Below are 23,674 nucleotides of genomic sequence, written 5' to 3' on the forward strand. Positions count from 1 at the left end.
TCATGTGTTGTGCGTCCCACTGCCAGTGAGACTTTGTGAGTCAGTTCAGTATTTCAGTGTTTGTTTCCTGCGGTTTCAGAACTACCTTGGCGCTGTTATGTAAGAGTCTTCATTAAAAGTGAGAGAAAATGGTTTTCTGAAAGGTTGCGTGACCTTTTATCCGGTCGTTCCGAGGGTGTAATGTTAACAAACCGTTTGTAGGGGTGCATGGGAAGGCTAAAAGGTTTTGCTGTCGGAGTGGTGAAATCTCGTGGTGGTTTGGATTGAATCGGCAGGTCCCCGCTGACTGTCTGCCTGGCCTCGCACACACACACACACACACACACACACACACACACGGACGGCGGGGCTGCCGCGTGATAGACTGTCAGGGCTGGATTGCTGGGCTTGTGGTGTTTTATTCACACTCCAACTCCGTTTGTGCTGCTTTCACAGATCTCCGAGAGGAGGCCTTTTTCCTAAAGCACATGATTGTGTTCATCCTTTATGTGGGACAGCTTTCACTTAGAAAAAAGAATGGTGTAACAGTGTTGTTTTTTTTTTTTGGACATGTACTGTTCCATTATATTTCCATTTCTTTTTTTGACCATTAAAATAAAAAAAAATGTTATGTCTAATAACCCATACATGCCCATGTAATAAATCTATTAAAAATAAAACACTAAAACTAAGACTAATTGTATTTGATGTGTACTATACCATGATATTGTCTTGTGTTTTCTAGAAAAAAAATGTAAAGCCATTTTTTTTATTATTTTTTTAAATACATTTGAGAACCATGAAAATACCATAATTTATGAATATTGCAATTATTCAGTGTCGAGGAATATATCACAATATAACCACATTGTAAAAAATAAGTTGCTGTCTCAAATCTTGGTCAAATGTTTCAAACTGGCTTACAAAATCTTTAAATCATAAAGTTGGAAATTGCTTAACTTATTTTGATGCGTTAAATAATGACATTTTAATATATATATATAAACATTATCTGATCTAATATCACCAGTATGTTTTTGTCAGGGCAAGGTGTGTAATTATTGAGAAAGACAAGGGGGAGAGAGAAAGCGAGAGAGTGCAGGCAGGTGAATAGAGTTTGAAGTGTGCTATATATTTCGGATTGTAATGCCTTGCAGCTGTAATCCTTGCATTATGCCCTCTGTGGATTTGCTCATGGAATTACCCTGTAGTAAAGAGCTCAGCGTGCGTGACTGGGGCAGCGTGGGCTGACGGTGGCCAGACACTGATATGTAATGCTGATGGAGGGGAGGGAACAATCCGAGCGACAGCGAGAGGGTCTCTACTGTGGCATGAAGCCAGCACAGGGAGAGAATCTCATTGGATGTGACAGTGTTGTGAAACAAACCAGCAGCAACATAGCAAGTGAATTACAGAAACAGAGGCCTGGTGTCTGGGAAAGGACCGACTGCTGGTGTGTGTGAGCATGTTGTCGTGTGTGTACGTGGGAGAGGCTGATGATAGCACAGTCATGTGCAATTATTATTATTTTTTTTGTGTGTTTATGCTTGTGAGAGATTATTTTTGTCTTCACTATAGCAATTGTAATTGCAATATTAATTGATTTAATAAGCAGCAGTTGTATTTCAACACCCCATCTACACCGCGAAACTAATTCAAAATATCAAGAAATACTATAATAGCATATAAATAGTACAAAATAATGTTGGTTTATATGCACTGTATATTTTGTATGTAATGTATGTCTGTGGTGAATGAAAATCCACATTCTTCCTTTTGTTTAACCCAAATATCAATGATTTATTCGTCCCAGAAAATGTGTGCAAGATGGTTGTTATTTACTGAATAATGATTCATGGAGTTTTGAGAACTAGCCTATGGTCTTGTCAAATATGTGGCAAAGTTTAACTATGCAAACAAGTTCTGTGCTCAGTTTAACTTTTATAACACTGTAAACCTCTGATGTTTAAAATGGACAACATTTTAATCTTTTACAGAAAGGATTGATAACCGTTTTGTGCTTTTAAAAAATAACACATTCATTTTTAATAGCACAAAACAGTTATCAATCCCTTTCTATATAAAAAAACAAACAAGACAAAAAGCTTAGTCATAAAAATATGTAAATATTCAAGCTATAAATAATGCTAATGTTGACTGAAGGCTATAAAGTCTCCAATATACCCAAGGGAGGATTCATTATAAAGATAAAAATAAATCTCTTTTTTCCCATAATGCTTTAGGCCCTGCAGTCTTGACCTTATCACCAATGCCTCTGTAACCTGTAGTTCTCATTAAAAAAAGTGGAGTTAACCTAGAGATTCACCTCAATCAGAGATGAGCAAACGAATAACCAAGTCCAGGTTCTCTTTAATGAGACTGTACCTGATATTTACAGATACCCTGCGTGACTGAAATCATTTATAGACATTATTACGTAAGTTAAGAACAGCAAATACTAAACACTGCCAAATTATCAGCGTTCATGTCATAAAGTGACTAAAGGCTGGCTCAGTCTTATGATCGTGTCTGGACTGAAAGGCGCAGTTCACACACACAGTTGTCTTCCACTGGAGAAAGAAAGTCATACAGGTGACACGATGGTGAGTTAATGATGACAGAACATTATTTTTGTGTTGCCTGTCCCTTTAAGGATTAGGTTGTATGTGCTCCCTTAAAGGTGTAGTGTTATATCACTGTGAAGCAAGAGTCCATTGAGAGTTCACCAGTAAATCATTGTCACGAAGCTTGTCCTGGGTGGAGTGTTTGTGTGTGTTTTCATTATCTGTGTCAGCAGTGTGCTGCGTGACTGGCTGCTGCGCTCTCACAGGTCAGAGGTCAGCCATCTGCGGTGAGCAGGAGAACTTTGAGCTGACCGATAGGGGTGTGTGTTTGTGGTTATGTAACTACTGCTGAGCCTAGCGTATGTGCACCAGGAGCTTCGTTCAGTAGCTTCTAACGGGCCGTTCACACTGACAGCAGTTTGTAGAGACTGAACAACCTGAGGTCTTTCATTTTCAATGAGAGTTGGCGATTTCCGACGAACCCTTGCCATGACTGATAACGTTTCTGCGAATGGGCAATGATGTCACAGAACACTCTGTTCTGATAGGGTGCGCCAAAATGTTAAATGCAAATAATACAGATGATCTAACCATATAATTGTGTATAACATTTAAGATTGCATAATAATCATTTAATTAAAGGAGAAAACGCTTCCCATTGAAGGTTGTGTTCAGTCAAACATCTGCCAGTTACACTGCTTTACAACTATAAGCAGGATGCATAATAACTTTCAAAATACTGAAAATACATTTAAATAGCTGTTAGTTGCAGCTCCAACTAATACAATACTATTGCATGCTTATGCTGTTGTGTATTCACAAAATAGTTGACATATTCAGTCATTTTGTTGGATCAGTGCATTTTCTGGTAACTAATTGTTTACTAGAGTATGTAAATTTGTAAACATGTTATAAAATAGTTAATGTTAGGTTTTAGTAGCCTAGTAAACGTGTGTAGCTATACTTCCTGAATTTTGAAATAGTAAGGTCCTAAATGTCCTCACTATTCAAAAATGCACTCTGTAATGTAGTGAAACAAATATAGTGTGTGTGTGTGTGTGTGTGTGCATGAGAGAGAAGGGAAAGTTGAGGTTAAGATATTTTTAACCTTTTCTTTAGTAATACAGACAGCTGTTATTAAAGACTGAAAGCCCTCAGGAACATGCAAACACACACACACACACACACCATAGCTGCACAAATCTTTTTTGTGTTATTATTATATTATCTTACTTCAGAGTAGTGTACAATAACCTGGGGACCCCCTCTTCCAGAAACGGAGGCTCTGAGGGACAAAAGTACAGTTGATACTCTTGTGTACTTAATTGATTAGCAGATGAAAATATCTAATATCTGTATATCTTTAAATATGTAAACATATAAATGGTTTTTGAAAAAAAAAAAAAGACTAAGACACTAAGTTGAGCATTCTGTGTTTTGGTTTGTGTCCAACAAAAAGTACACGATCTCTGCTATAGAGGAGTGTCACTTAGCATTGTTAGCATGTTGAAAACATCCCTTGACTTGTTTCATAAAGGAACAAATACAAGTAGTGTAGATTTGACTCATTGTGGTCAGCTGCCATTTTACAATTACACTTCTGTAATTTGTCAGAAAGATAAGAGAGCAGCCCTTTTCAGCTGCTGAATTACGAGAAACAGAAACAGAGAGTGCTTTTTATGAAAGCAGGATGAGAAGATACTCTTTTTAGTGTTACCTTGACATTAAAGAGGCAAAAGTGCTGTTTGAAATGTAAAATGACTCAAGCCGCTACCGGCGGGTAGAGATAAAGTTACAATGTCACAATGCCCTTTCTAAACTGTATTCCTCTCGATTTAATAATAGTGATTTAATAAAGCAATAAGCCTCAAGAAGCCGTGGTTTACAGCTAAGGGGCATTGTTAGAGATGACACGAAGTGGATTTCACTGTAAACCACAGCTTCAAGGGGCTTATTGCTTTAATAAACCCACACTTTTAAATATAGTTTGGTTTGTTAACTGAATTTCAACATTCATCAGCAGATTTATTAGTTTACAGTTCAATCCATCCACACTAATATAAGCATTCAGTATCAGTGTATTTTGACTGCATTCATTAGGTCAATGTTAGCATTTATAATATAATCGTGTGTGTGTGTGTGTGTGTAATTTCACATTCAGTCTACAGATTAATAAAGAAATAATAAATATTTGTTTTAATGGCATCTTTTTTTTAATTTAAGGCAAGTATCACTGATATCAATACTCATGTGTCTATGAACATTTATTCTCTCTAATATTTAACCATTAACTGTAGCCATTCATTACAGGGTAATTAAGGACTATCAATTGTAACATTTCTGTAACTTAAATAACAGCATCTAATTTAAGTGAATTTAAAACAATCTTCACATAATCCCAGTATAATACATGTCATATTTACCTGTGCCCTTCAGCAAGTAGGAAACATACAGGAATTGAATAAAATTCTCAAACACTGAATTTTAAATTAGATTAAAGCTTAAAGCTACAAAAGTTATTGATTTCCTGTTTTTTTTTTCTTTTGTTCTTTGTTTAACAGACATCACAGCAGCTGGTTATTATGTTTTTTGGCTGCTATTACTTTAAGAGCTGCCGCTGCAGAACATGACGGCGATCTGACACGTATCGCATTTTCTCACAACTCTTTACCTTTTCTGACCCACTTAAAGTCTCTATAAAGAGCTGACGAGTTGAACTGGGTGTGTTAGATGATGGAGACAGTGCTGGGCTGCTCCAGACCAGAACAGTTTTGAAAACCATTGCCTTTCAGAGACATGTTCTTGAATGTAACTCATATATAACAAACACATGCACAGTTTTAAGGCAGCTTTAATCGCCTTTGTAACAATATAAAAACTTTATATTCATGGGGAAGAAGGAGGCGGGAACCGGCGGACATTCAAATACAACTTACATAATAAAATAAACACAAAACAGCGTGACTGCCCCTCGCGGACGACTGTTGCGCACAACCAAAACAAAACACAAAATAAAGCCCAGGCCTGGTCGCTCCTCTTTTGTATCCTTCCGATCTCCTCCGAGGGACTCGAGACTGGTGAGTGGAGCAGGTGTCACTCATTTCCCAATCACTCCACCAGCCTCGCTCTGTTCCCACGGCTCTCGGCCCCGCCCCACTCATCACAGCCTTTTTGGTAACTTAAAGGAACACTCCACCGTTTTTTGAAATAGGGCTTATTCACATTATTTCCTACATTTAGATAGGTGGGCAAATGCATTTTTGTGTCAGTGCATGCATTGTTTTAGTTTGACTGGGTCGGCGTTAGCTTAGCTTAGCACAATGAATGGAATCCTTTGTTGCCAGCTAGCATGGCCTGAGTAAAAGTGATCAAAAAATAAAAAAAACCCACCTAATTACTTCTTGTGGACTGCGTATTCACAACGAGTACAAATAGCGATCCAGATTAACACTAGGCGATTTCCTAGGCAGATATTGGCTTGGGACTATATTATGGGGAAGCACAGGCGAAGCACTGCTGCTTAGGCGAAGCACTGCTACTTCGGCGCAGAAATATCACGCAACACATGAAATCCCACGACTTCCGTCAACATACCGGCGTGAATAGCAGCTGCCTGGCTATTTTCCTTACAGTACACGAATGGCGATGAACATGGCTGATTTTGAGAGAGACGAAGAGGGTGACTTCTCAGACAGTCAAGAACCAGAACCATACCTGTTTGAACCAGAGTTTACAGAAGACGAGCTGCGTGCTTTGGAAATAGAACGACAGTAGGAGACTGCGGTCAAGCCAGCCGCACTTCAGAAAAACACCGTCAAGCCAGCCGCGAGTGAAATTTATATGCACGTGTATTAGTTGCGATCGCTCAACAGCCTGAGGACGTGAGGATGAGAGCCAACATGAACTGGTGGTGTGAATGTGGGGGAATATGCCAATCTATGCCGACGGAAATAGAGTGTCTGTGCTGTAGAGAGTGGGACACGTTTTTGCCATTGATGACCAGGCTCAACACGTCAGATCAAGATGAGCGTGCCCGAAGTTGTGTCACATCTACAGAGGATTTCACGGCGCTGATCCATTCTGCAGTACTAGATTTTTTTTTCCGGTGTGACAAAGTGAACTGGAAAAAACGCCCCACGCCGAATGGACCAAATGGACCAAATGGACAGCTGTCCACAGAGTAAGTGATTATTTTAATCATGACGCATGTATAGATCGACCCATATTATACCTGTATTCACATAGAGTTGATGTTTTCATGTGTTGCGTGATATCTCTGCGCCGAAGCAGCAGTGCTTTCTTCTGTGCTTCCCCATAATATAGTCCCAAGCCAATATCTGCCTAGGAAATCGCCTAGTGTTAATCTGGATCGCTATTTGTACTCGTTGTGAATACGCAGGCCACAAGAAGTAATTAGGTGGGGTTTTTTTATTTTTTTGATCACTTTTACTCAGGCCATGCTAGCTGGCAACAAAGGATTCCATTCATTGTGCTAAGCTAAGCTAACGCCGACCCAGTCAAACTAAAACAATGCATGCACTGACACAAAAATGCATTTGCCCACCTATCTAAATGTAGGAAATAATGTGAATAAGCCCTATTTCAAAAAACGGTGGAGTGTTCCTTTAATGACTTAACTGACAACATAGCTATGACACTGCATGCTCGTAGGTTCATTTGCACTTTAATGTGGAATTATATACAGTGAGCCACGCTGGATTTGTGTGTGGAATTGAAGAGCATGTGCTATTTACACAGTATAATGGCTGACAGGACAGGAAAATTAGTTTTTTGAAGGTTTTGTGAAGGATCATGTGACACTGAAAACTGGAGTAATTGCATCACAGAAATAAATTATGTTTTAAAGCATATTAAAACAGAAAATCATTATTTTAAATGCTAATAATATTTTACAATATTACTGTTTTTCTTTAGTTTTGGACAAATAAATGTAGCCGTTATGAGCAGAAGTGACTTCTTTAAAGGGGGGGGGGGGGGTGAAATGCTATTTCATGCATACTGAGTTTTTTACACTGTTAAAGAGTTGGATTCCCATGCTAAACATGGACAAAGTTTAAAAAATTAAGTTGTACGTTTGAAGGAGTTTTTTTGTTCCAAAAATACTCCTTCCGGTTTGTCACAAGTTTCGGAAAGTTTTTTTCGAGTATGGCTCTGTGTGACGTTAGATGGAGCGGAATTTCATTATATGGGTCCTAAGGCACTTCTGCCGGAATGAATTGACGCCGGATTTGCACATCGTTTATTTCTTAAGGATGATGCAATCCCAATGAAAAAGGGTCACGATCGTGTGTTGGAACCGCAGGCGGTGAGTAAAACTGCTTCAAATATCTCTGTGTTATTAACTTAGCTATCAGCGCGTAAGCACATCAAGTAAACCTTGTACACCTTTAAAAAAAAAAAAAAAAAGACGACATAAAGTGGAACTTAGTCATTTTCCAAAACCGCTAAGCAAATATATACAGTTTCAATACATACTACTTAGAGACGTCCTGCTGTAGTCGTTGCTGCTGCTGCTCTCGTTCAGTTTCAGCTTCTGGATCTGATTCTGGATCATAAATATACGCTGAATCTGACTGTTAGCTATGGTTTGTTTTGGATGATGGTTTTTTCCTTACCGTAATGTCACAGCTTCCAGCTCTCAACGCAAAAGCCTACTGGCGCTCGTGATTCTTTAGCTTCGCCCACACGTCACGCCTCCAGGCGCTCGTGTTTTTCCGGGAAAAATCGGTACAGACTATTTTTCTCTTACAAATATAATAAAACTAAAGACTTTTTGGAGTTATGAAGGATGCAGTACTACTCTATAGGTACTCAAGATTAACATGATATTGAGTGAAAATGAGCATTTCACCCCCCCTTTAAAACGCATTCAAAATCTTAATGATCTCAAACATTTGAACAGCAGCGTGTGTATGTATATATTTGTGAAATGTTTTTGGTTTTGTCACTTCCCAACTACCCATGTTCCAGTAAGCCGGTCTTATTTGAACTGTGATATGATAAGGTTTTGAAAAATCAGATGAGTAACTGTTACTTTTAGTATGACTAAACAGTCAATCTTAACTATTTACTTCATCAACTTCATCAAGTCATACTGCAATGTAATGTAAGAAGTGTAATGTGTGTAACCCTTATGAAGGAAGAGGTGGGAGGTGTTTGACGGACAGTGGGCAGGGCATCAGACATTTGTTAATATTCTTTCCTGTCAGTCAGCAAAATTAGCTGCTGACTAAGACAAGGACGGATGATGGTTTATATGTGAGTATATTGGTCTGTCTAAATATATATAGCAGTTGGTATGCATGTGTGTATGTCTGATTCATAACATTTGCATAAATATTTAGCCTTTCTTCAGTGTTGGTCACAAGGCTACAGTACAGATCATGTAGATCTCATTTATTTTCTCAATAGGAATTTCTAATTCTGTAATAAAGACTTCTAAACATGAACCACACCAGTGAAGGAATGAACTACTAATTATGCCATTCATACCACAATGTAACTGGAGCATATTGCAAATTATTGAAATATATAAGCTGTTTGCGCTCATACAGTGAGTATTATATAAGTTGCAATGCTTTTATAGGAGTGGGAAGTCGCTCAGAGTCTTGAAGGGTTTATACATTATGGTTAAAATCGGTTTCTCTTGCCGTGGGTGATGGCATCTAAACAAGATTAAGTGGTGGTTTACAGCAGTATTTAAGAGCACAAGTAGCTCATACACACGAATGCACAAAAGTACTCGTATTGTCCTGCCAGAGCATTACCTCCATCCTGGCCTTGTTTCGAAGGAACATACCAGAGCAAATGGAGACAAGAGTTTCTCAAGACTCAGCGCCTGCTTTGAAGCAAGAAGTGAAACATTTGTGGGGGGGGAAATGCGAAATAGTTTCTGATTCAAACAAACATAGAGTGGTTGCCATGTCGACAGGCATCTATAAATAGTGTTCAGTGTTTGTTTTGTGAATGCGGTCTCCCCAAGGAGCTTCAGAGACCAGGAGCGTGATTCTGATTAAACAGCCTTTCCTCATAGCACTCAGCCCTGGAACGAACCATTAAACTGGACCAAGAGGTCAGACAATTTAAGGGAAAGAAAACAGCATTTGTGTAGAGGAATGTGCACTTAGTATTAAAACACTATTACTGGGAAATGCATATTTAATAAAGATTATATACATATAGAATTTGGGGTTAGTAGGGTTTTGTTCACTAAGGTTGTCTTTATTTGATCAAAAATACAGTTAAAACAGTAATATTTTGTCATTTATTCTTGCAATTTAAAATAACTTTTTATTTGAATATATTTTACATTTTAATCTATTCCTGTGATGTCAAAACTGTATTTTCAGCATCATTCCTCCCGTCTTCAGTGTCACAAGATCCTTCAGAAATCATTCAGATATGCTGATTTTCTGCTCAAGAATCATTGATTATATATATGAATATTTCAGCATTCTTCGATGAATATATATATATATATATATATATATAATTTTTTTTTGTTGTTACATTATAAATGTATTTACCATCACATTCGATACTTGAGTGACCTCTGTGGTTGTGAATGTTGTATATGTCACACAAGGGTTTCAAATAAAACATTTATTAAACTATGTTTAAGGGTAACATTAGCAATTTATTGTTAGATTGATTAATTATTGATCTTTTTTTAATTTTTCGACAGTGGATGATAATAGCTTGGTAGTAAAGGAAATCCCTACCCTCAGTTATCTCGCTGGTTCATACGGCTGAAACTATTTAAAGTACATGCTCAACTAGTCTCCTGTTACCTTGGTTACATATTCAGGAGGAATAGTGGTGGGATTATAAAAGGATTTCAGAACACATTTATTTTATTATACAGTGAATATAAAATCTAATTAATATTTTTCTCAAATTGATACTGTATGTAGTCAGTTTAAGAAATGCAGTTTTAGTTTTGGATGTTGATTTGGTCAGAAGAGCATAGGTCTAGCGGTGGAATATAGGGTAATATAATTTAGCACAGCCACTCTGACCTCATTGCCAAAGTGTAAACCTCTTCTGTTTTTGCATGTGGCAGGGAATGGTGAGGGTTGTTGGAGCCAGGCAGACGCAGACGTGGACAGACAGAGTGGGAATCACAAGCCGTCCCCTCAGACATCAGGAGAGATTTATCCATCCCCGTCTTAGTGGTTTCATCTGGACTCTTCTCTCCGATTGAACATTGTAACCTTCTACCCGGTCAAGATCCGCCTGTGTCATCCTGCTGGGTAAGACAGAGGTTTACTTTCACTTGAACGTGTCTGGCTTGGCTTGTGCACAAGACTCATTCTTTCTTGGGTCAAGCTTTTTTTACCCTCAACGTAAAATAGACCTCTTATGAAAGGGAGACTTGTGTGATGTCTTCTGCCTGTAGGGTTTTCTGACAGATGCGATGACTGGAAAAAACCTGGAATGTTTCCTGTCCCTTTCTCAGTAGTGGTTGTGTGTAAAGACGGGTGATGTGAGGTCAGCCTCATCACACATCTGCGTGAAACGCATTAAGTGTGTGTTTCTCTTCTTCTTCCTTGCTATGCTTCGATCACTTGTTATCTCTCTTTCACTTGCTGACTCAACACTGCACTTCCTCTTTTTCCACTCACTGTTTTGGTATTTGTTCATACAGTACATCCAGTTGTCTTTGTCATCATCACAAAGTCGTCTGGAATCCTCTCTGTTTTAATGTATTTTTGTCTGTGCTTTTATGTTTGTTTCCATCTTAAAGGAATCTCTTAATACCCCCCCCCCCCCCAAAAAAAAAATAATAATAATAATTAACATAATAAAATGATTCATCCTTTTGATTTCCAGACCCTTAATGCTTTTTTCTGTTAAACACAAAATAAGATATTTTTCACTGACCCCATTGACATGACAAAACAGCTCTTGTTTAAAACATTATACCATATTTTAGCTTCTCTAATTTAAAAAAAATATCTTAAAAGCAATAATAATGTGAAATATATATTTTTTCGGTTGAAAGTATCTGTTTTCTATTTGATTTGTATTTAAAATGTAATTTATTTTTGTGATGCAAAGCTGTATTTTCAGCATCATTACACCAGTCTTCAGTGTCACGTGATCTTTCCGAAATCATTCTAATATGCTGTTTGCTGCTCAAGAAATGTATTATTATTGTCAGTGTTGAAAACAGTTGTGCTGCTTAATATTTTTGTGGAAACAATTATAAAATTTTCTGGATAAGCTGATGAATAAAAAATTCAAAACAGCATTATATTTATATATAATATATATAATATATAATATTTACATTGCAAATGTTTTATTGTTACTTTTGGTCAATTGAATGCATCCTAAAAGCATTAATTTCTTAAAAATAAAAACTATTGAAATGCAGTATATGTTGTCATTCCACAAACTTTCACAAAGTTTTCTGCCACAGAAATGTGTAAGGATCACCTTTTCCTCATCGAAGGTTTGATCTTTATCCTTCACAAGTTGTCTTTCCTCTCAGCGCCAGGGCAGTAGAAATAGTTCAGCTTCTGTTGTGAAACTCGTTTTGCTTCCCATCCTGAATACCAGCTCCTGTTTGGAAAGGTAGAAGCTTCCAGCCTGTCAGAGCGTGTTAGTGCACATATAGACTGAATGTGGATGTGAGATGATGTTTCAGTGGGATTGGCTGTGTGTATGCGTGCAGTGTGTCAGTGGGGACAGGAACTGATGCTGGTTGAGTTGTAGTCGGGCCAGCGGTGCATGGATAAACCCGTCAGGAGTATCTGTTCAGCTTTAAGTTTGACAGGGATCTGTCTCTGCCTCTGGTGTCATTTCACACTCCCTTATTTCCTCCTCTAGTCGATCTTAATGTGAATCCACTCAGTCTCTCTTTTTCCCGTTCATTCGGTGTCCTTCTACAGCATCTTTTTCCTTTATGTCTTCATTAGTATCCAGTAGGGATGTCCAAAGTACTGGTACTACTGGTCCAAGTTGATATATTTTCACAAGTTATTCATTAATTTATTTAATATTTTTAACATATTTCTTATATTAATATTGACCTTGGTACATCTGACATCCCTAATTCCTTTTGCTGTTATTCTAGTCCTCTCACCCTTCCTGATTTTTTTCACCTACACATTTCATTTCACCTACAAATGTTCTCATCATTTTCTCTTTTTCTTTCTCTTTCTCTTTTTCCTGATCTCTAGTTACTGAACAAGGAGTTAATTACCAGAGTCAGAGCTCATGAATTTATTCATGCTCTCTGGTAATTGCCAAAAGCTTGTAGCGTAGCAAAAGGTTCTTCCCCCTCACAGGGGGTCTTCTCATCTCTATTACAGCACCCCATATCCATTCACTGCCTATGTAGAGGGAGACCCTGCCACTGTTACCAGGAGATGACTTATCAGGGAACTCTTATTATGAAAGTCATGCCTCTGTCCTCATAGATTAATGTTTATAATTTCCACTTGGAATGAGAAAATAAATCATTACATCAACATTGTTTACAGCAGCAATATTTTGGAAAAGCCCATTTCCAGTTAGTTTGTCCTCAAGTGAGTCTTTGCTCCGAAATGACAAGCGTCTTGACTCTCGGCACAAACTGCACAACAATGCAGTCAGTCTAGTATCTATAGATAGACTGTGTACAGAAAGCGTTGCTTAATGATCTTTAATATCTGCAGCTTTTTAGGAGCCAAGTCCTCCTCTGTGGCTGAAGTGTATCGATTGAAGGGCGACTGGGGAAGAATATCTTCATAATGGCCAAAGAGTTGAGATTCAAGAGTGTTTTCGATCTGGCAAATGAATGCTAACAGTAAGTTTACATTTGTAAAATATTCCTCGTAGGCATTATATGAAATTTATATTGTGAATGAAGTGGTTTGAGGGTCGTAGGAGGTCAGTGTCACATGAAAAATACATAAAGAAAATATACATTTAATTCTTCTTGTAAATTTTTCTAGTATTTTTGGCATGCGTGGCATGATAAAGTAAATCCCCTGATAAAGACTTAAAGGAAAGGTCAGTCGCAGGCCGGATGTCTCACAGACTGCTGTTTTTCATGGAAGTTATTATCGAACGGGTGCTTCTTTCTCTCTCTTTGTCCGGCCAGATAATGAAATGAAACAACTGAAACATCCTTATCTGCCGTGCCTTGCAAATCCACATATTAGTGTTATTATTTTATGCCGTTGCATTATGATATCAGTGACGACAATCTCTCGACTATAATTAACTTTATGGTAAGGTTATTATGTGCCTCTGTCCACATTTTCCTTACTAGTATTTATTATTATTATTATTTTTTTACTATTTAACCAACTACAACCAAATGTTTTTGTGGCTATATCAGTTTGCATACATTCTTTCCTTTAACAGTGTCACACATCACAGTCGCTGGGTAGCTCCACCCACGCTGAAATCTCATTGGTCCAAAGTCTTTCTGGACGTTCTTGTATTTTAAACAACAGATATGTTCACACTGGCTCTTGTTTTTGCTCACATGACTTTCTCTCTTTAAATGTGGAACAAAAAAGAAGAGCATTCTGGTCGCTCAATTCCATGTAATCACGAAGAATGAGGACTGGAGCTTTCAAACTTCGAAAAGTACACAGAAGCACCACATGATCAGGCTGAAACTGAAGACCGTTGATGAGAGTTCATTAGATAAATAAAGAAAGAAGATCGGTCAGATCTTTTGAATCATCTAGGTCAACAAACTAACCTACTCATTCAAATAAAGGCTCACTTTCAATCTGTTATAAAAATTGTATGATACTTTCTGTTGCTTTTGCGTCTGTAGTGTTCCATTCTCAATGGCGTGTAATTGCAATGGAGTAAAACAACCCATGCATTCTGAAACATTCTGCTTTCGTTTGAAAGATTGTGTACTTTTGGGTGTCTAGCACTAGCCAAGGGGCTGAAAGAAAATACTAACGGATAATAACATGTTCATATAAATATACTGTAGTTATTCTTATGTTGTACACTCCTGCAGGTTGTTTTGTCTGGGTCAGGGACACTGGCCACTTAGAAAGACGAGAACAGAGCAAGTCTTTCACCGAGACAGGGAGAGATGAGTCATTCCTCATGTGAGATTTTGAGGAAGAATTAAAGGGAAGCCTTCGGCAGGGACGCGCCAGGTCCTTCTGAGCTCTGAAGCTGTGAGAGAAAGACATGTGGCAGATAAGGTGCGAGGCGGGGGAGGTGATGTGTTTATCGTAGGCAGTATGTGTGAGTGTGCGCGTGAATGTTTTTCACAGGCCGGACAGCTTCCATAATGTGCGGCAAGGTGATCGAGGTCTCTGTGATTGAAGGGTCCTGCCGGGTCTGATGGATCCTCGGAGGGAGAGGAGAGGTTTTTCTGTCACTCGCCACTTTGTTTAGCTTTCGCCCCTTCTCCTCACTTTTCTTTCCTGTGCCTTGGTCTCTCTTTATTGCTATTCGGAGAGAAACTCGATTTATTTGACTGACAGGAAGTGCAGTTCTTGAAATACAAACCTGAGCATGCACGTATCTGTCACACCTTTCTGAAAATGCAAACACTGCCCAGCATTGTTTAATCAACACGTACATAACATGCAGCAACACTCAGAAACGCTCATTTGCATGCAGCGATCTGTAGCGGGCGCTGGATTTCGGAAATCAGGAGCCAAATCCCACTCTGGGCTTTTTCATCCAATTCATGTCACAAAACAATGTTTATATTTTTATAAATATATACAGCTATTTTACATACTTTTAAGAATAGTTGCTATTTGTCTCCTTGGGTTTGTTGGATACTTTTCTCTATTCAAATTAATATAATAGCCTAATATATTATTATATGTAGTAAACTATTATTATATACTTTAACTGCTTTCAAGCAATATTTGTGCTTTATTTTTTAAATGCCGGGTAAACAAAAAATAAACTGTTAACTTAATAATATGATCCTTACTATTTTTCCCATTCAGTTTGAAAAAGGTCTTTGTGAATTATAGACTTATACAGACTTATAGACGTAAATATTTTAGCATGCGTTTCATCATATTTAACGGTCCTTTGTATCAAAACATTTGAAACCCCCTGCAATATATAAAAAACACCATTTACCTTATTCTATCATTAAACAACCAATAATTCATATTTTTGTATGTTTACATTGTCATTCTAAACCAAGTTGTATGAAAATAATACAATGAAAGCATATTATTATAACAATCCTTAGGCTATTACTAATATCCAGTTCTTTTGAAACCATTAGACATGAAAACATACAGTAGGTGAACATGTACACTATTTGATCTTGTTACGTGTGTTTTATTTCTATACTGTTTGTTGTTTTCTCATCCAAATTCTTGAGCAGTTGCTGCCTACTTGGATGTATGCATGTATTCAGTAGCCCGTTCTTAGAAAACCATGCCCTCTTTTACTCTTTTTCTCTGTTGCCTTGTTTCTCTCTCTTTATTTCACATTCACAGAGACAGAGAGCGAGGGATCAGTTGAGTAGCTCTCTCTGGTTGAGTGATTCATCCCAGCACACACACACACACACACACACACACACACACACACAGCTAGGAGAGCTTCTGATGCAGATATTTTTAGAGCGCGGTGGCAGTGGGATCCAGGGAGATATATTTGTGCGCATGTGCGTGTGTGTGTGTGTGTGTGTGAGTGAGTACTACAGACAAAACCAGAACGTGATCAGAGAAGTAATGTACATCAGAGCACAAAGACAGTGACTCAGTCTACAATTCTCCTTCCAGTAAAAACACACAGCGCTCACAATTAACAGACTCTAGTGCCCAAATGATCAAGTCAGACATTACTGAATGCAAACAACACACAAGTCGCCACACTTTGACCAAATCACTTGAAAATCAACACATTACAAACTATACTGACCATCGGTGACCAGAGCAGACAGAACTGAAACAAATAAAGTTATTCCTTCTGTAACCATGGCCGGATTCACAAAAATCTCCTTAGGAAATAAAATACGAAAGCTCTTAGAATAAATTATAAGAAGAGTGTTAAGTAGAAAGTATTATGCTTGAAAAAATTCTCATATTTTTCTCATATATTTTCCCTGTTGATAACCCGCACTATTTCCAGCTGGTACACAAGTATCTGATAACCCTACAATCATTCTAGATTATACAAGAAAAATATTATAACTATAAATATTATAATATTCATTATATGAAGTCAGTATTAAAATGTTTAATATCTAAAGGAACCCAAACCATTAATTTAACATTTTCTCCTTTGGTTTTACTTTAGTTCTATTTATTTTCCCCCAGGATTTGAATTCTTTTATGTTTCTTCATTCTTTTTAAAAGTTTCAAAAGTTTTTTTTAGAATACAAAATATTCTTTGCTCAAGAAAAATTAAGAATTGTATTATGTAGATTGTTTTCGCTTCCTCAGATACTGCACATTTATTCTGAAGCCTAGTTAATCTGGGTGATGTTTTTTTTTTTTCATTTTCATCAAGATTTTATTTTATTTTATTTTATTTTGAAACTATCAGACAAGCCAACTTGTGTGCTGTTTGGGATAATGTACTAGCATACTACTCTTACTATTTCTGCAACATACAGAATGTACACTATAAAGTGCACTTGCCCTTCAATATGAGTCATGAATGAACCAGAAGAAATATTCACTCTGAACTCAGTATCATTATTGGATCAGACTGCCAAAATACTATGTGTAAAGACTGTTTACACAAGGTGATACACTGATAGTGCATACCATCCCGTGTGTATATAACACAGTATTTATAAAGCAGTATGCTAGTATTCCTTTAAACACACCCATTGGCTCTATACTAACATTGGGCACGTTCACTATGCTATTGTTATGCAAGCGCTCACTGTTCAGCTATGTAATGTAAACACCGCCCTGCCCTAAATGGATATCACAGAGACTATATCAGCCTGCTAATAGAAATACATTTCAATTAGCCTGGATGTACTTCCAGTTGGACTTAGCTAAATCCTTTATGTGAGTCATATGTCAGACTCTGAGCTTAGTCGAGGCAGCCATTCTGGTGTAAATGAGCGCCGACTCTGAATAATTCAAATGCCTTGTCCTTGCCTGGTCCCTCTCTCATAAGTCACCCACATATAGATTCCCGGGCTGGAATGGTTTTGTAAAGCTAATAGAGGCGGTGGAAACGCCTCCTCTAGTCGTTCTGAGGGACAACCTGTTCTCACTGTTCAGAGAAATACGACGAGTGAGGTGTGGTTGTCATTCTCTCACACTCTCTCAGGTGTTTCTCTTCACTCACAACTCTGAGCGAGCGAAAACTCGTTTAGTGAGTGAGAGTGTGGGGTTTGTGTGTGTGAATGGTGCGTCTGTGTGTGCGTTTGTACTTTTATAAAACAGCGCCAACAGCAATATGAAATTTTTTTTTTTTTTTTTTTTTTTATATAATTTGAAGAATTAACAAATATGAATGATTAAATATATGATATATATAAAATTAGATATTGCCTTCCGATTAAAATACAATTGGATATAAAAATACTAATAATACATGTAAAAAATTTGGTTGTAAAAGATTTATTTTTCAAATGCTGTTCTTTTTTTTTTCTTTTTTTTTAAAGAATCCTGATAAAATAAATGCAGCCTTGGTTTGCGTAAGAGTTTTCTTTTAAAAACATTTATTTTGAATAGTAATGTGTGTTAAAACAAGTATAAACATTTTCTAATTGATATTTATTGAAATTCTCCCACAGAGCTGTGTAGTTTATTATCCTTATCATAGTTTGTTTACAGTAGCAAATCTAAGGTAACAATCAGTTATTGGCTGGTTTAGACAAGTTTTAATAAACCTTTTAGTTTTTTCACCAAATCAGCTACTGTATCCATCCCTACGTTCACCAAGCCTCTTGCATTTCTCCCTGTCTTATTGTTACACCTGTTTGGAGGTTTCTTGGCCCCTCAAGACACACATTTCATCACCTGGCTGACAGTGACAGGCACTGATTGGAGCTTCGGACCAACACGAGGGTGTGAAGAGGGGGCGAAGTTGCTTTGGGTGGCTTTTCCTCTTGTTTCTCTCCTGACAGCCTTGGCTAGCACACAGGGCAGGCTGCTGTCACTGATAAGGCAGGTGACAAATGAGCTAGCAGCTGCCTACATCAGTTTTACATTTAAAAATGGCCTAGGCCATCTTTCGGGATGCCAGCACACTGTCGGAATCAAAGCTTTTTGATGTAACCCCCAGTTCAAGTCCATTTGAACCCCTTTTATAGACCAGTCGATGTTTGCTGGACCTGAATAGATGAGAAATGGGGCTTTTATTTCAAAGCAGAGTTGAGTGTCAGTGGCACTGCGGCTTGTACAGCTGGACTTTTGAGAGCAGTGTTGTTATTTTACGCTCTTCTCGTCTCCATGGTCACAGGGTAGGTTGGAGTGCCAGCACTGTGTGTTATGATTGCAATGATGCCCTGGTACTGGCACGACAGACGACAGCGACAGAGAGAGAGAGAGAGAGAGAGAGAGAGAGGGGGGCTTGCAGGAACCTCTAGTGTACACTTAAAAGAGGGTGCTACATGGATTGCATAGGATAGCCACTGAACACTTAACGACCAATTCATCAAACATCTCACATCCACATCACTTTTCTCTCATATTTTATAATTTTTTTTTATCTATCAGTGTGCTTATTTGTTACTTTCTTCACTTAATATCTTTTTTTTTTTTTTTTACATTGTCCACTTCTTCGGACGTCCTTTAGTTAGTGGTTGTGGTCAAATGACACGTCGCTGTAAGCCCAGAGAGGTTATGATGTCATAAAGGCCATTTATAGTAGTGGTCTGCTTTGAGATATGAGATATGATGTGCAGAGCTAGGCATCCGCATGAGGAAACGGCGCTGTATTTTTAAGAGCTGTCCATTTCAAGCCACGCTGTTGCTATTTTTGAACTTTCAAGTCGACATGAAATCAAAATCTCGAACTCGTTAGTGGTCTTCTTCTGGTCTTTTTGGTCATGATTCGTTGACGAACATTAGTCCAGATGTTCAAAATGAAACCTGTTTGATGACCATTCAACACCTTTAATACAAACTACAATATACTGACCAATCAGAAAAAAAATGTCATCCAATATTATATTATATTATATTATATTATATTATATTATATTATATTATATTATATTATATTATATTATTGTAAAGTTGTATTAAATATTTTTTTGTACATTATGTATTCAAGGGTTTAATTAAGAACATACTTTTTTTCATTTTTCATGTTGTGGAAATATAGTGGGCTGCAAATATTGTTTCCTTTTGACTTTACAGGTTTTGTTTTGAATAAAAATGTACTCTTGATATGACTGGTGCTGAACAAAACTGCGGTGATGAGACAGATTAGCTGGCCTGATTTCACAGACGGGCCGATGCGGGAAATTCAGGATCTGATAGGTCACTGCAGCTTTAATGTGAATGTGGTCTAGTCGGATGAGTCAGTAAATAGAAAGACCTCAGTGCTGTTTAAAATCTGTTCTCATGGCCCCGCTCCATATGCTAATCATTAAGCTCAGGCCTCCCTTTAACGTGTTGAATGACCACAGAGCTTGAACCGTAGAGTCATTTCCTGTTTAAGTGTACGTGTGAGCTTATGATATGCAATAAATGAGTATCAAGGTCCAGGAAGAGTCGATCCGTAGTGAAAAGAAACAGGCCTGGATGAGGAGCGCTATAAGATGATGGATGTCCTCATTCGGTCGGTCAGCTTATTGGATAATGTGATTGAGTACAGTAAGGGTTGTTACCATTTCAGTTTAGTGTATTATGCTGTGGACTCCACTATGAACGCCGCATGCTGAATCCATCGTTTGTACAGTTATAATCTTTCCTTCTGCGTCGGCGTGAGATCTGTGTTTGGAGAGCTGTTACTTTAGACCTAAAAATACAAGCTGAGTTCACAGCTGCGATGGAGGCAGTGTGTTCGTTTCCATATGGGCTCGAGGGTTCGCTGAAGAGCATGCGATGAGGCTGTGAAAAGGTGGGAAATGGGGAAGCCTGTCGGGAGGAAGTGATTGTGAATTCTCTTTGACAGGGTTCTTGCCGTTTTTGTTACTTTTTTTTTTAGTCTTAAGCATTTCTGTACTCCTCTTTACAGCATTAATTGCAAATCGTATCTTATGCCATGAGAGAGGATGAAGCGTGGTAATGAGCAGCATGTTTTAATAGCCCCTTTGACACATATATATTGGGCTGTGAAGCTGTGATGGGATACCTGGTGAGTGAAGACTTGCTAAGCGAAGTGAAGTTTTTGTGTTCATTTATGGTTGACTTTAGGCTCGACAATAGGCGATGGTGTTTAACCCTCATAATGCATTCAAAATCTGTATACTATTTCACATTCTGTTTGGACCTGAAGAATTGTTGTTTTATAAAACATTCATTTCAACTTTTCAACTAAAATAATATTGTGTCTGGTCAACAGCTTGTGAATGTGAAAATATGTCAAAGGTTTGAAAGTGACCATGCCATGTTATTACTGCATTTACTTTCCTTTTTGATTAATTAAAAAATGTAGAAACTTAATAACTCATGATGGCTCAAAAACAGTCCATATTTATGAAACCTACATATTTATTTATTTATAAACAGACCTGAATACCTTATGAGGGTTAAAGTAAATGAAGTTTGTCATGGACAGGTGTGGCAAAAATCAGGATGCCATTATAAACAGTTGGCGATCACTTTTAACAAATAGTTTGCATTGAACAATTTTGGATATTAAATAGTTTGTGCTCATTTCCTCTAATTCTACATTTAGACTTAGATCACCAGTTGTCATCTAACACTCACTTATGAACACAAATTATTAAATAGACTGATTTTTAGTTTTTAATATTTTGATTTATTTATAGTAGAAAGTCAGTTTGACATATCGGGTTCATAAAATCATCCTTCTGTGTTTTTATGAAGAGGTCTAAAAGGGTTGTTTGTTGGAAGATGCATTGAAGTCCTGATATGAGTCATGTGAAAGGAACTCGTGTGTACATCCATTAGATGTGCAGAACATAGACTTCATTTCTCAGTTTCGGCTTGCACATTACGCTCTGAACTTATAGAGGAAATACATCCTATACAGAATCTATAGAAGAAAGATTGTTTCTCTCACTTGCGTTCTGCTTTTCTCATGTTCTCTGAGTTGAGGTCTGGTTTCAGTCAAGGTTGTGGTTCATCTGTGGTTTTCTATCCCCCACAGTTCCATAGGGCAACAGTGAAAAGCTCAAGGGCTTGTTCTGTAACTGCCCGAGGTTGTCAGTGCAAGCAGTGTTTCTACATAAGCACCCATAATTACACGGACCTTGGGTCGTCTATACCATAACGAACAACTAGAGGAAATGGAGCAATTCGACATTCAGAATCAACTGTGATACTAACTTGTTAAATAATACAGTTCAAGTGTGTAAAATAAGTTTAAATTATAATAATTGAGAGTCAGTTCAGTCCTGCGTTGACCTAAACTTGTGTCGACTGCGTTGACTTTTTAAAAGCTTTTAAATCATTTAGTTAACGCAAGCCATTGCAATAAGGATATTGCGATTTGTACATTCGCGACATTCTTATAATTTCAATATACTGTGTTGCCCTATCAAATAATTGATTCAAGCAATGATTCCAATTAACAATTCGGTCTCCATAACAATTACATTAATAGTTCATTAAGTATTTTAGAGGAAGTACCAAATCATTTATGCTAAATATATAATACTATACCATATAAGCTATATTTCACTTATACCAGGACTTCACACTCCAGTCCATTAGGTGGCAGAATTGCAATTGTTTTCCATCCGCCGTTAAAATGTCAGTTGTTTTTGTCACCTCTAGAACTGGAGTGTGAAGTGCTGGTGGGATGTCTGCTACGATTGTTAAAATTGGTTTAATGAAGTTGACTGCAAAAATTGTTTAATTAGAGCGAATTAGAATTAGAAAATGTCAAGCTCCTTGACACTGTAGACTCTAGTTGTAGCTGTGCAGGAAATCGTTGTGTTTTGTTATTGTATTCCCTTTGCATTGGTGAATGCATGTTTGAGAACTGCTAACAGAACCAATCAAATTTTATTTGTATTTTTTTTAAGCATTTAAAAAATGCAGAGATTTTGTTCCCACTGACACATCAGTGAATTTATTCATCATTTACACTGCATGGCCAATCACCTCGAGACACGCTCCTTATCTCGATATTCCTCCAGACTTAGAAACAGATAAATGGATCAGGTCTGTAATAGACACTGGAGGAGCTATAGAGAGGCAGAACACATTGATTAGGTGAGAGTGAGTCTGAGAGCTGAGGAAACCTGCTTGTCTGAGCAGGTAGGACAAGGGCTCTTATCAATAATGAGAAGATGGGAGTGATTGCTGCAACTGCAATGAATCTCTATCAGTGCATATTACCGTGCAAAATCATATGGATGAGTTATGTATGAGTGTGCATATGTTTAATGGATACGTGGAGGAGTTTCCATTTGTTTTCACTGGTATCTCTCGTTGGTTCTCTTCAGCACTTTGTCTGTTGAACACATTGTTGAATACGAGGGACCCATCTGGGCAGCAAATACCAAACCCAGACCACTCTTGCTTCTCTCTCTGTCTCTGCCTGATGGTGTGGTGTAGTGGCACTTAAACTCCCACTCAACTGGACTGTATTCACTATCATATGACTAGTGTCTAAACAGATAAACTGTGGCAACAAACATTATGCACTACCAAAACAGATCAACTTCCTTTTAAAGTAGTAATGGTTTTCTGCTGCACTCATGAAGTGTGGAGAGGCCAATTACTTTTCTGAGCACTGGTGTGTAGTAAAGCACAGAATGGGAATCATTTTAACTCCTCTATAATGATCATACTTTTTAGAGTGCGTAAAGTCAAAGTTGTCGGGATGTTACTTCTGTCCTGATAGCATAAAGAACAAAAAAAACATTTAATTTGAATGAAGCTTTGTTGGCATAATTCTTTATTATTCTTTGAATAAACTTTATTCCGTACAGAGGGAACTCTTTAGGTTTCATTAAAAATCTCTTAGTCTGTGTTTCGAAGATTGACCAAATGGGCTTGGATTGACATGAGGCATTGACATGAGGCAGAATTTCATTTTTGAGTGAACTA

General features: G+C 37.7%; 1 protein-coding gene across 3 annotated transcripts in view; it reads left to right on the plus strand.

The window, feature by feature from the left end:
- Positions 1 to 23,674, plus strand: part of LOC127935721 (ataxin-1-like) — a 91,914-nt gene that overhangs the window by 14,218 nt on the left and 54,022 nt on the right. For 2 of the 3 annotated variants that reach the window (XM_052533828.1, XM_052533825.1), the window contains exon 2: positions 10,627 to 10,816. The gene's annotated coding sequence lies outside the window, so the exon portion shown is untranslated. Of the gene's footprint in view, positions 1 to 8,761; positions 8,823 to 10,626; positions 10,817 to 23,674 lie in introns of those variants that run through there. The other variant, XM_052533827.1, reaches the window with a different exon arrangement.

Source organism: Carassius gibelio, chromosome A19 (genome assembly GCF_023724105.1).
Source record: "Carassius gibelio isolate Cgi1373 ecotype wild population from Czech Republic chromosome A19, carGib1.2-hapl.c, whole genome shotgun sequence".
Taxonomy (NCBI): domain Eukaryota; kingdom Metazoa; phylum Chordata; class Actinopteri; order Cypriniformes; family Cyprinidae; genus Carassius; species Carassius gibelio.